This window comes from Pogona vitticeps, chromosome 2 (genome assembly GCF_051106095.1).
Source record: "Pogona vitticeps strain Pit_001003342236 chromosome 2, PviZW2.1, whole genome shotgun sequence".
Lineage (NCBI taxonomy): Eukaryota > Metazoa > Chordata > Lepidosauria > Squamata > Agamidae > Pogona > Pogona vitticeps.
The window spans coordinates 240,796,139-240,810,508 of NC_135784.1; positions in this window are offsets into that span (position 1 = coordinate 240,796,139).

A 14,370-nucleotide genomic window follows, 5' to 3' on the forward strand; every position below is an offset into this window, starting at 1 on the left:
TCATCGTAAAGTGAAGATCCTCCATAGGCGGCCATTTTCTGATGCCTGTGCAGCGAAAAATCAGTCCTGAAAACAGCGGGGGGCCACTTTGAGAGCTGGCGGCCTTTTTGAAAACCACCAATCAGCTGTTGAAAAAACATTGGTTAGCGAAAAATCAGTTCCTGAAGCAGGGAACCAACCATCGCTAAGCGAAAAAAACCCATTCATACATCGTTTTGCGATCGCTTTTGTGATCATAAAAACATCATCGTGAAGCAGATTCATTGTGAAGCGGATTCAACAGGGTAATCCTCAAGCGGGGTACGACTGTATTGTATGCATTGAATAAAGAACATTTGTAATTATAATTAAAGTTAATACCTTTCAATAAATCAGTTCTGTTGGCAGCAACCTGACAAGTGTCTGAATAATGTCTTTATATATTGTGGATAAAGAAAATCCACTGGTGGCAGTGAGAAAAAGGGGGGAAAGTCCCAATTGTTATCTACTGGTGTGAAGACACAGTGCGAGCGCTTTGTTTCGGGAAACAAGCAGGGGTCATGTGGCAAACGTCACACCCTGTTTCCCCAAAAATAAGGCATAACCTGAAAATCGTCCCTAGTATGATTTTTCAGGATGCCCGTAATAGAAGCCCTACCCCAAAAATAAGCCCTAGTTAAGTGAAACCCCACCCTCCATCATTGTGCAGCAACCAGAACAAGATGGCATGACTATATTTGAATAAATGTAGATTGTTGTACATGAAAAAAAAATCCCCTGAAAATTAGCTCTAATGCGTTTTTTGGAGCAAAAATTAATATGCAACCCTGTCTTATTTTTCGGGAAACATGGTATTAAATGCAGTACCATTGATATGTATAAAGAATGTTGGCTTTGGTATTCTGTATGAGAGTTGTAAATATTGACTCAATTTGTTTCAGTTGGGTTATTTATCTTTTTTTTCATAGGAAAACAACAAATTTCTGTGAAATCTTTCAATATTTGAAGGGTTTTAATTGGGAACCAGTAAACCTCCAGGTAAATGCAACTGGGACTGATAGAAAGTGGAGTCCAAGAACACCCAGAGGCTCACTGGTTCTCCAGTTTGGTCTTGAGATAATGATGTGAAAATTTTCTCTTTCCATTTTTTGTCAACTTTCCCCAGAGTGTGGCTCCATTCTCTTCCCATTATTGTTTCATATTGGATTTCACTACTTTGTTTTTCTTTCTGCCTTTGAAATCTCTATGCACTTTTCCCTTTTGATTAACACATTTTATCTAATTTATACTTTCTTCCCTTATGGTGCTTTTATGCATGCTTTTCAGACTATACGCACGTTAGCCAATCAGTCGGTTTCTGGATCTGGAGTTTTAAAAGACCTTAGCCAGCAATGGGGACTCAAGTTGTGGGACTCACTGCCAAGCTGGACTTAAGTTGCACCGGTGACTTGCCTTGCATTCTTTTTTCAGTGACTTGGACTCAAATCATAACTTGGAAACCCCCTCACACACACACACTCCCTTTTATCTGGGGAGAAAAGCTTATTTTTAATAGGGACTTGGACTTTGGGTTTGGCACTCGGGACTTAGCACCAACGACTTGGGACTCAGAGCTAAAAGACTTGCTAACATCTCTGGCCTTAGCTGGGACTTGCTGAAGTCGAGTGCTGCTGCTGCTACTGGGTTGGAGAAACCACTTAATGTTCTTTGATCTAGCAAAAAGGAGTCTTGAGCAGGATGGGACCCACCAAGGTTCAGGTCAGAGTCTTGAAGCAGAGACAGTTTGATTGCTATCAGGGAGAAGTGATTCATCCTCTGCTCTATTTTCCTTTTAAAGAATGCTTCTCACGGAGAGCAACTAGGGATATAAAGAAATGTTTCCAATTTCTTGATTCTCACTGAGGCAGGCCTGTCTCAATATAGGAAGACAGCCTGTCCAGAACTCCCCAACTATTCCCCTGCAGTGCAAGAACAAGCACTTTTGTCCTTTATGATTTCTACACTTTTCATAAAAAGCAGGAACACAATACAAATGGTTTTCCTGTAAGCTCATACCCATAGCAAATACTACAGAACAGGCTGACTGATTTTTTTAAAAAGATGCAAACAACCTATCCAGTGCTATTGTGTTCACTAATTCATGCTAGAAGGCACTACTTTTAGGAACTGCAGATGTCTAGAAAGGCATAAAGCCCAATATTGCAAAGGTGCAAAATCTTTCTGAGATTCATAAGTCTGTCTTTAACAGATATATCCTGGCAAGACAGAGATGAAAAAGTCAGTGGAAAACACACAAGGATTGCAAATAGAACCCAATGTCCTCTGGACCCCATGGAATATTCTGTGAACAAGGTAAAGTGAATCCACAATAAAGCTTCATATTGAAGCACCCATAGGCACGTGTGGATCCTGTATGATGTAGGAGGCAGAACAAGGCCGCAGCTTGCCTTTGAAGTTACAAATTTTAGCAGAATGAGGGATTACATAATATTGTGCTTTGTGTTGCCATAGCCATGTTGAGCTATGTTTGGCTTTCCTTTGCACACAAATCATACAGTCTTGCTTTCACTCTACAGTAAGTACATGTAAGAACAAGTAGACAGGAGAGGTTTAAAATTCACTCCTGCATCTGCTTTTTATTGTAAAATCCTCTTTGTGGGGGCTAATTCCATAGGCACCAATAAGGTTTTCTCTCCATCTCTATGCAGTGTTGCAGGTTGGTAGAACTTTTCATCAGTGCATGGTGGATCCATCTTAACTATTCACACTTCTTAAAATGATGGAGATTTTGAACGGCATTGCACATAGTAGCCAGGAAACTATTGACTAGTCACACCTGCAGAAGTACAATGGTGTAAACTGCAGCAGATTGTCGCTTGTTAACAAGTGGTTGTTTTTGCCTCTTGTGCTTTTCAAATAAGTAGGATTCTGGCTGGTGCGTAATTTATTCTGGACAAAAACTGGGAACGGGAAACAATTCCCAGGAGATGTTCTGCCCCCATTAAAGTCAAGGATGCTAGATAACTATGTGTTTAACTAACAACAATTTCTTTGCTGCAGTTTCCTGGATAGGATCCAGTGCTTTTTACAGCATTCCACTAGTATTTATCATTTTTACTTGAGTTACAATTCTGTAATAAATCTCAATGGTTGGCTCAAAGTGTCTGTCAAATTAGACATTTATCTCCCCATTTAACAAGCTGGAACATTAAGGTTAGCTGTTCAAATTCTGAAGAGCAAGATAGGTTTAAAAACCCTGCTTGGGTGAGGATGGAACAGAGGAACCCATATCAGTGTCATTACAGCAGTTATGGGCTTAGAGTGTTCACAGAGAGCACCCATTAAGAGTGAGGTTAATTTTTATAATTTATCTCCAATTTACTTCAACAATTAGAAAGGCCAGTATGTGTACCAATGAGAACTCTCCTAGCAAGTGATTGTCACTCACAATCATTTATATGACTATTGGGTGTACAGTTAAATTTATTAATGGCATCACCTTTGCAGCAAAGAGTTAATTCCATCAACAGTGAACCTCTGAATGAGCAAAGTGTAATGTGCATGGACTAATGGTTTCCACAGATTTATGTGTTTTTTCCTTTGTACATCTGGATTTGGTGAAAACATATGGTGCGGTCTGGCTCTGCCTATCACTTCTTGATTGTGCCCAAAGTAGGACAGCTTCAGTTTCAACATTTTTTGCCTCCAGAGATAGTTCAGGATTGATTTGATCTAGGACCCACTTGTTTGTCTTTCTGGCAATCCAGGGTATCCACAAAGCTCTCCTCCAGCACCACATTTCAAATGAATCAATTTTTTTCCTGTCAGCTTTCGTAACAATCCAGCTTTCACACCCATTCCCAGTGACTGGAAATACAAGCATTTTGGTCTCCAACAACACATTCTGACACATGATGATCTTTTTTAGTTCCTTCCTTGCTGCCCTTCCTAGTCCCACTCTTCTGACTGGGGCTGGGATTGATGATTGAACCAAGGTATACAAGACCTCTAACTATTTCAATTTCTTCATTGTCAATGTTAAAGTTGTGCTGTTCTCTTGAAGTCATGATTTTTGTCTTCTTAAAATTCATCTGCAATCCTGCTTCGGCATTTTCTTCTTTCACTTACTCTATGGCCTGTTTCAAGCCTTTGCTGCTTCCTGCCAGTAAGATGGTGTCATCTTCATATCTTAAGTTATTGATGTTTCTTCCACCAATTTTCACTCCTCCATCATCTGAATCCATTCTAACTTTCTGTATGATATATTCTCTATACATATTGAATGATAAGGGGATAAAATGCACCCTTGCCCCGCACCTTTGCCTATAGGAAACCATTCTGTCTCTCCATATTCTGTCCTAATATTCTTCTCTACCATACAAGTTACATGTCATGACCATCAAGTGCTGAATCACACCCATTTATTTTCGAAACAACTCACAGTTTCTCATAATCTACAGTCAAAGGTTTTGCTGTAGTTTATAAAGCATAGACTGACCTTCTGAAATTCTTTAGTGCTCTCCAGTAGGCAGTGAGTGGATATTTGCAATGTGATCTCAAGTCTCTCTTCCTTTTTGAAATCCAGCTTGGACATCAGGCATTTTTCGCTCCATGTAAAGTAAAACCTTTGATGCAACACCTTGAGCATCACTTTGCTTGCACGGGAAATTAAAGCACTGGTGCTATAGTTACTGCAGTCTTAGGCATCTCCTTTCTTAGAGATTGGAATGTATATTGAACATTTCCAGTCTGCGGGCCATTGTTTTGATTTCCATATTTGTTGACATTCTTGTTAGGAATTTAAGAGAGTCATTCTCTCCAGCTTGAAACAGATTTATCAGTATTCCATCTACCCCTGGTGATTTATTACTTCCCAGTGCTCTCAGAGCAGCTTTCACTTCACTTTCTAGAATTGCAGGCTTCCTCTTCAAATAGGTCCGTCATCCTGTTGTCCCTTGTGCATAAGTCTTCAGTATACTGTTTCCATCATCTCTTTATCTTCTCCTGATCGAATAATATGCTTCCCTGTTGGTCATTCAGCATTCCTAAACTAGAAAAGAGATCCCTTGTTTTCCTCCTTTTGTTGTTTTCCTCTATTTCTTTGCATTGGTTGTTGTAGTGGTTCTCGTTAAACTCAATGTATGTCCTTAGGCCAGCCACTCTCTCTCTTTCTCTTGGCCTAACCTATGATACAAGAGAAGTAAGGAGAGTTACTTTTCTAGACCGCAGTGCCCAGAATTCCCAGCCAGCATGGCCCTAAGGTTTTTGAGAGCTATAATCCAATCAATCAGTCAATCATCAGCCTTTCCCAAGCTCTGCCTCACAGGGTTCTTATGAGGATAAAATATTGTGTTAGAGGCCACATGTTTCACCTCGAGCTCCTTAGAGGAAGAGCAGGATATCCCAAAAGTAACAAAGAAATAAGATAAACAACCCTCTCATGATCCAACTTCCTCTTTTGTCCTCAACTTCACACATAGACATTGAAACACCAATCCCCAGGCTGTATTCAGAGGAACAAGAATGAAATCTTATCCCACCCAAAATTCTCTAATTATCCCCACCTGGCGCCTTTCCCGCTAGAAATCTATTATTACGAAATCTTGTGTAAATTAAGACAAACACCATGGTCCAAATGTGTTCAACGGTTTTGGCATCCGCTGTTTATAACTCTGAGAGACTTGGAGACAGGAATGTTCCTTCCCAGAGCTAATTGTGCTGGCTTGGCAGATTGCAAGATGTCAAGGGTAGTTTTGCATATTTTGATGAATAAAAGGTTTTATTCAAGCCTGGCATAAATAGGAGCAGTTCCCAAGCCTGTACCCGAACCACAGTACCATTTAGAAAGATAAGCATCTGGAAGCTTTGTTTATGATCTCTGGGGATACTCTTAGACATCTCAGGCCCTCTTCACAAAAGGAAGAGGGGCTAGTTGTATTGATAAATTCCTTTTTTCTCTGTTTTTCTTTTCTCTGGAATCTGGATTATACACCCAGGACTTCTGTCCAATCTCAAAAGTCTGCCTTCCCACCACAATTTAATCATTTTTCTTGGGAACGAATTTGTCTCTTTCTGATCTATACCACCTTTGCATGTGTTTACCTGTAACTTTGTTACATCCAGTTAAACTGGAATGTTTTAACCTTGCTTTTGTTGAATTTTATCTTAAAATTAATATATTAATTTATGGTGATTTTAAGCATATGTACTATTTAGTCATCATACACTGCCTTGAGTCTCTGCACTTGGAGAAAGACGGGACATAAATGAAGCAAATAAATAAATACAATCCTGATTCTGGATTTTTTTTATTTTTATAATTTTAAGAAATGTGGGCAGAAAATGTACATTGAAGGACATGCTTTGGAACATATATTCTCTCAAAAGACAAGTTTCGTAATGTATTTTCTCTTAAAGTATGCATTTTAAAACACGCCCTGTCTCAAAAAATGCATTTTGTTATGCATTTTAATACAGTTTTTGAGCTAGGAACTGTGGTGCAGTTTTCAGGGAAATACAAAATCCAATGAGCACGCGGCAAGCGGTGAGACGGTGGCCAGCGGACAGGGCTAGAACTCAAATGTGGGCTCATGGTGGCTGGCGGAGTTCGGAAGCTTCCACCTAACTTGGGGAGTGGGGGCTGGCGGCCAGTGAGACCGCCAGCCTCGCCGGAGTCGAGTTTGGAGACCACTGGAGCTGCCCTGGGTTTCCCGGAGGTGCTGTGATGCTCCAGAAGTGTTGGGATCCCTGGTGAAGTGGAACGGTCGGTTTCTGGGCTCCAAGAGTGAGAAAGAGCTGAAGAGGCTGTGGGGGAGTGAGATCTACCCAGTGTGGATCTTAAATCGGCTTGTCCTGGAGATTGCCATGTTGGGTGCCCGGCCAGTTAAATCTCTCCCAGGACCTCCTCCCCCCGCTTGCTCCCCTAGGGAAAATAATAATGGCCTCTTAACAGCTTCCTGAGGGAGGAAAATGGCTGCGAGAACGTCACCTTCAGCCTGGACTTTGCTGCTCTCGCTATCCTTTACTGATTCCTGTATCCTCATTGAGACCTTTGGGGTTTTTGGGACTCGCCCTGACAGTAAGACTCATACCTTACCACCACTAATACCAACATTAATAACATTAATAATATCAGGCTTAATAGCATTAAGCCCAACAACATCTAAAAGGACAATAACATTTAAACGGACAATAACACCTGAAAGGACAAGATTATATGGTAGAGGAGGACAGACCAAGGTTATATGTGGGGGATAAACACTGTGGGTACTCTTCTTAAATGTTTTTTTTTCTTTTTTATTATATGTATTTCATTTTATAATTGGAACCTTTAGTTGATCACATTGTATTTTAGCCTATATGTTTAATTTGTTACTTATTGGATTGTATTAATTTAGTGTGCTTATTTTCTTTTTCTTTTCTTTTTGTCTTTCTTCTCTTCTTTTTCTATAACATGGAATGGAAGGCCTGCTTTCCCAGCAAGGGGCCTCAAAACATCTCAGTGATTACAGGTAGAGGGAGATATGGCGTTGACACAGCCCCTGCTTGTGTTAGAAGAATGGTGAACAGATGTTTAAAGGCTGTTCACCGTTCTGGGACTGTGGTCAATCATCAATATCAAGGTAGCCAGACCAGCCAGCCCTCCACTCTAAAACTGGTGCTGTTGAACGCCAGGTCTGTATCCAATAAGTTCCAGTTGATTTATGATCTTATCCTGGAGGAGGATGCAGACCTGGCATGCATAACTGAAAAATGGATAGGCAGAGAGGGGGGTCCTCCCCTAGCACTTGCCTGTCCACCCGGTTATGCTGTCCAACACCAGGGTAGACTGGAGGGACGGGGGTAGGGGAGTAGCCATTATATACAAAAACACCTTAGATGTTACTAGGTGCTCCTCGGTGGTAAAGCTGGGTCTGGAAGCCCTCCATGTGTCGATAGGGGCCAGGGAAAGTATTGGAATCTTGCTGGGTTACCGTGCTCCCCACGACCCAGCCATTTCCCTTCCGGAGCTGGCGGACTTTTTTCTCCGCGGCACTGTTGAGATCCCCAGAGCTATTGGTTCTGGGTGATTTCAACATTCACGTGGAGGCAGAGATCTCTGGGCCAGCTCTTCAGTTCTTGGAAACCATGGCTTCCTTGAACATGTCCCAACATGTCAACGGTCCCACACACATGGGTGGTCATACACTAGACCTGGTCTTTTCCACCAATTGGAGTGAGTGTGGTCTGATGGTGACTGACCTCGTGTCGGTCCCCTTGTCATGGTCAGATCATCACCTAATAAAATGTAACATCACAGTGGCTCTCCCCCTTCGCAGGGAGCAGGGACCTATTTCCATGGTCCGCCTTTGAAGGCTACTGTATCCGGCTGGATTCCAGAATGCCATGAGAGGTGTTATGGCTGACCTGGCTGGTGTTCCTGTTGATGCTCTGGTTGATGGCTGGTTCACCGCCGCCACTAGGGCTGTAGACATGATCGCACCTAAATGCCCTCTCCAGCGCAGAGCTTGGCCAGTGCCTTGGTTTAACCAGGACCTTCAAGCGATGAAGCAGTTTAGGAGAAGGCTAGAGAGCAAGTGGAGGAAGAACCCGACGGATTATAATTGGATAGCTGTCAGGGTCACAACTAACCTTTATCTGGCCAAGGTAAAGGCTGCTAGTCGTGTATACTTTGCTAACCAGATAAGCGAAGCTTCAAACCAGCAGGCGGAATTATTCCGTATAGTGCGCAACCTATCCGGAATTGGTCTGAGTGATGGGCCTCCCCCTAGTTTTTCACCGGACCAATCTGGCCATCTGCCAGGACCTCTCTCCTTTTTTAAATACAGTGAGTCAAGCTGAGATGTCCAGCACTCCATCTTGCCCGGTGACCTTCAATGGCTTTCAGCCTGTGACGCTGGATACTGTGGACAAAGCACTTGATTGCTGTCGTGCCACCACCTCCTCCCTTGACCCTTGCCCAGCCTGGCTAATCAAAGCAGCCGGGCCTACAACAACAGAATGGGCCACAGCAATAATTAATGCATCTTTCCTTGAGGGCAGAGTTCCTTCTGCCCTCAAGGAGACACTCATTAGGTCCATTAGGAAGAAACCTAGTTTGGCGGCAGATGAAATTGGCAATTATAGGCCCACTGCCAATGTTTCTTTCATTAGCAAAGTGGTTGAGAGGGTGGTGGCTGACCAGCTCCAGGCGCATTTGGATGAAACAGATGCCCTGGATCCATTTCACTCAGGCTTCAGGCCGCACCATGGTACAGAAACAGCACTGGTTGCCCTGTATGATGACCTCTTGAGGGAGGCTGACAGGGGCAAAGTGTCTCTGTTGGTCCTCCTCGACCACAGTATCCTCCTGGGGAGGCTCTCTGAGTTGGGAATTGGTGGCCAGGCGTTTGCCTGGCTCTGTTCCTTCTTGGAGGACCGTCCCCAGAGAGTACAGTTTGGGGAGAATGTTTCGGCCCTGTGGAGTCTCAATTGTGGGGTTCCACAGGGGTCGATTATCTCCCCAATGCTGTTTAACGTCTACATGAGGCTGCTGGGTGGGGTCATCAGGGGATGTGGAGCGTCGTGTCATCAGTATGCGGATGACACCCAGCTCTACATCTCCTTCTCACCAACTGCAGGAGATGCTGTTCTGTCCCTTCAGCGCTGCCTGGAGGCTGTACTGCAATGGATGCAGGAAAATGGGCTGAGGCTTAACACGGACAAGACAGAGGTTCTGAGGGTGGGCACCCCCATAGTAGGTGGTTTGGGAAACTCTCTCTCTTTTGGGGGGACGACTCTTGCCGCCATGAGTGGGGTCCACAGCTTGGGGATCCATCTGGACCCGGCGCTCACTATGGAAACTCAGGTGGCGTCGGTGATCCGTACCGCCTTTTTTCACCTTCAGCATATAGCCCAGCTGCGACCTTATCTCGATGCTGGGGCGCTCGCTACCTTGGTGCATGTGCTCATAATCTCAAGATTAGAACACTGTAAGGCGCTCTACATGGGGCTACCTTTGAGGCTGATGCAGAAACTCCAAGTGGTGTAGAATGTGGCGGCCAGACTCCTTAGTGGAGTGAGAAAATACCATCATATCTCATCTACTCTTGCCATACTGCATTGGCTGCCCATTCGGTTCCGCATTAACTTCAAAGTGTTGATGCTTACGTATAAAGCCCTAAACGGTTTAGGGCCTCGATATTTGACAGAATGCCTTCTCCCAGCAAGATGTACCTGTATCACTCGATCGAGTCAGGAGGTGAGGCTGAGGAGCCTGACGCCGAGGGAGGCCCGAAAGGAAAAAACAAGAAATCGGGCCTTCTCGGCGGCGGCTCCTTGCCTCTGGAACAACCTCCCTCCAGAGATTCGTGCGGCCCTGTCACTGGGTATTTTTAAGACCCAACTAAAAATTTTAAGCAGGCCGTCTCTCCAGATAATACTTAATTCTTCTTTCTCCATTTATCCTTTGCCATCTTGCCATCTTGAAGAATCTGTTTATTGTTTATTGTTTGTTGCTTATTGTCTATTGCTTTATAGTTTTTATTTTGCTATATGTATATGTTTTTTGTATTTTTATTTGTCTGGAAGCCGCCTAGAGTGGTTGCAATGACCAGATAGGCAGGGTACAAGTAAAATAAATAAAAAAAATATAAATCGCTACAGGGATGTTTAAGACCTGACATTAGGCCACTTGCCATGTCTGAAGCTGCACTCCTGCAATAAGGCAATGCATCAATCAGTTGCCTGTTAGCAAAGGGCAGCCTACACATGAATTAATTCTGAATACTGGGATTTAAACTAGACTAATGCTATCACTTTCCAAGATCTGTTGCTGAGAACTCAGATGCTTCTTAATTGTTTCATGGATTATCACATGAACCTGTATACTGTAAATGGGTTCTAATGAGATCTAACAAAATTACACATGTGCAAATATGTCAATAGCAAACAAACTGAAGTGCCATTGCTAATTAATGAAATATCTCTGGAAAGTATCAGAGCTGTGACCCAACTGCCTTGTCCCAGAAGTACTCTTTAGATGACAAGAGTAATTCCATCAGTTACACAGTGGTCGTAATTATAGCAAAGTGTTTGGAGTTAAAGAGTTCCTTGGATAAATTGTTATCCGTCATGTATGCCATATTCTGTGAAGAACTGGAGGGCCTAGAAAAAATGACACGGAGTCAGAGGTGGGGATATACAAAATCTATGCAATTACCTTACTTAAATTAGAAAAAAAGGTCGCCGTTTACAAACAAAAATTCTGAAGGGTGATGACACTACAAAAAGTTTTTATGTTAAGGTAAACTAGGCAAGGAAAGTAGGTCACATGGGATTGGGGAAGCATGACCAGAGCATTTTTCTTTAGCAGGCACCCATTTCATAGAAAGTAAGACAATTAATTCTCCCAAACCCATCTAAGTCAATTCTTCTCAATTCAATCTGTTTCCTCAAATTAATAGAAAGATCAGTGCCAGGTCTGCTGCCTCCAATTTCAGAACTGTACAAATCAACTTACAAGCCACTAATTTCCTGTCCCACCAACAAACTTAACCAGCATCCTGCCAGCATTGTTTAGCTAAATATACAAAGCTTCTCCCTTCTCATCTTTGGCTTAAATGGGCAAAACTCAAGGGAAGAATTGGTGAAGACAGCAACTTTGTTGGCAAGCCCACCCACCTGTCACATCACTGGGCAAATAAGACACAAATGAAATGACAACAGCTGCCATTTTGTAGTCAAACAGGAGCTGCTGTTTTAGAAGATCTGTCTTCATGTACTGTCACTCTGCAGTTGCCACTCATCTTCCTGCCGTCTTCCACCTTTGACTACCTTATTTGTCTGTTAGCAGCAATACAGAGTGAAGAGTCACAAAGGATGACCATAGTTCTCTGCAACCTCCCTTTAACAACAATAACATCATGTCAGATTGATTTCAATTTACATATGGTGACTTTCCATGGTTTTCTTGGTATACAGTACTCACCAGTCCCTTCTTCTGCAGACACTCTGGGATCATGTAACACACCCCCAAGACCACACTGGCTGTTTCTTCTATTACAAGGCACAGTGGGGAATCAAACTCCTGACCCCTGGCTCCACTGAGCTATACAGGCAGCTATTTTCCCTTTACAACATTATTATTAAATTAAAAAAATGGAAAACAATGCTGTGCACTCAAAGAGAAAAGACAGGATTTAGATTCTTAAATACACTTCCATCAACCATATTTAATGAACAAATGGACATTTGTGTTCATTTCCTTCATGTCAGCCCAGATAATATTAGCTCACTTAGAAGTATTTCCTTACTGCATCTCCAAGCAATCAGCTTGATGGCACACAATTGTTTTTAGATGAGAATCAGGCACATAAACACATGAATTTTCTTGTTCTGTAGCAAGCATGATGAATTAGGCTTCCTTGTTTGGACATTCACTGTGGTTTTGCCTTTGCTGGAACACCCACAAATAAATACCTTGCCAAAGAACAGCCAGCTGTTGCACCCCGCAAAAGATAAGAGACTTTAAAAATGCATGCTTTTCCTAATTAATTCTTCAAGTGTGATGAATACACAAATTATAGTCTCAGTCAAATCCATTGTTAAGGAAGGGAAATTAAGGAGGTAATATTGCATGTTAATTTCAGTGATGTATCCTTTGCACTCACCAAAACGTTAAACACATTATAGTTTCAGGAGGGTGGCTACTTGTCTATTCGCAGTTTATTTCTAAAGGCCTATCCAGGGCGTCTTACAGGGCCACTTTGTTGAGAGTTAATGAACATTTTATGAAGAAGGCAAAAAAGTATTAGGAAGTTCACTCCAGATGGTACATTCAAAGGAATTTCTCTGTGAAACACGAAAGCTTTTTTCAAAGGATACTGGCCCAGTAAAAATGACCAACCTTTTCTTTCCGGCATTTTCCATATTTTTTACTGGAAACTGTGCTCCTTGAACTACAGAGACCTATAATGTGTTTGACAGTAGTGTCGCATTCCTTTCGACCATCACACACTCAAATCGGGTTAAAGTGACTAAACCCATCACCAAATTTTTGTCAATCCTACCACTTTTCCTAGAGGATTTTAAGGTGGTGCTAACTTTGAGCAGGAACAGGGATTTTTCATCAATTGCCCATTCTCACTGAGCTCCTTTGAACATACGTCTGCCATTAGTCACTAGAAGATGAACTTGGGTTTCATTTGCAAGTCTTATTCCTGGGGCATGCATCTCTGAAGAAATGCTGTCCTGGGAAAGGAGGTGAACAAATTGTAGATATGCATCCCTTTCTAACATCTAGTCTTTTCCTATTGAGTGCACTATTTACAGCAAACATTTATTTTAATGTTTGTTATTCTAGTGTATTCTAAGCGGCTATTGTTTTAAATTATCATGTAAGCCATCTTGTTCATGGTTGCAAGCAAAATAGATAGATAGATAGATAGATAGATAGATAGATAGATAGATAGATAGATAGATAGATAGATAGATAGATAGATAGATAGATAGATAGATAGATAGATAGATAGATAGATAAATAAATAAATAAATAAATAAATAAATAAATAAATAAATAAATAAATAAATAAATAAATAAATAAATAAATAAATAAATAAATAAATAAATAAATAAATAGGGAATCTGGCCCTTTGAAAAGTTCTAATTAGTTTTGGAACTGGAGCAAGTACAGTTTGTCTTTGTTTCCAGTGTTCCTTCAGCTTGTTTATTTACTGACAGATCATGCACTGAAGAAATGATGCAGGAAGCCAACAGCATTCAACGCTCTTGCTGGCTTGCTGCAGGCAGGGCAAAATTTTTTGGGGAGATAGCCTTCCCCATCTGTTTCTTCCTCCCACTCATGTTTACAACAGTTGGAGGAAATCTCAGGGCCTCTTTGGGGCTGCACTAAGGAAACAAGGGAGCTAACCTGGGGTTCCATTGCCTCTATTAACACCACAGCAACACTGGGAGGGGGGAATGTATCACTGACCACTGAAAGCCGTACTATCCCACTCGCATGCCACCCTCTTTGCCAATATGGCAGCCCTTCTGTTATGCTCACTGTCCCCTCTGAGACAGCACTGGGCTGCCTCCCACATTCTAAGCTAGCATTTCATGCATACCCTGCTTTTCTGCATATTGGTACTGTTACCCTAAAGGCAGAGAGCAAAATACAGTAGATGAAACTAAATTATACTTGACTCTTTCATGTGCCATTCTCACTTTTAAAATGAGAAAGAAAGAGGAGGAGCAGGAAGAGTGCATTTTCATCTTGATGGTACTATTCACAGCAAACAGGGACAAACAGCAAGTTCTCTTGGGAGAGACTTTTGGCAGAGCGCAGTCTGAATGAAAAAAAATCTCAACCCCTGCTCTGCTCCAGATTGCCAGCCCCGCCCTGAAAAAGG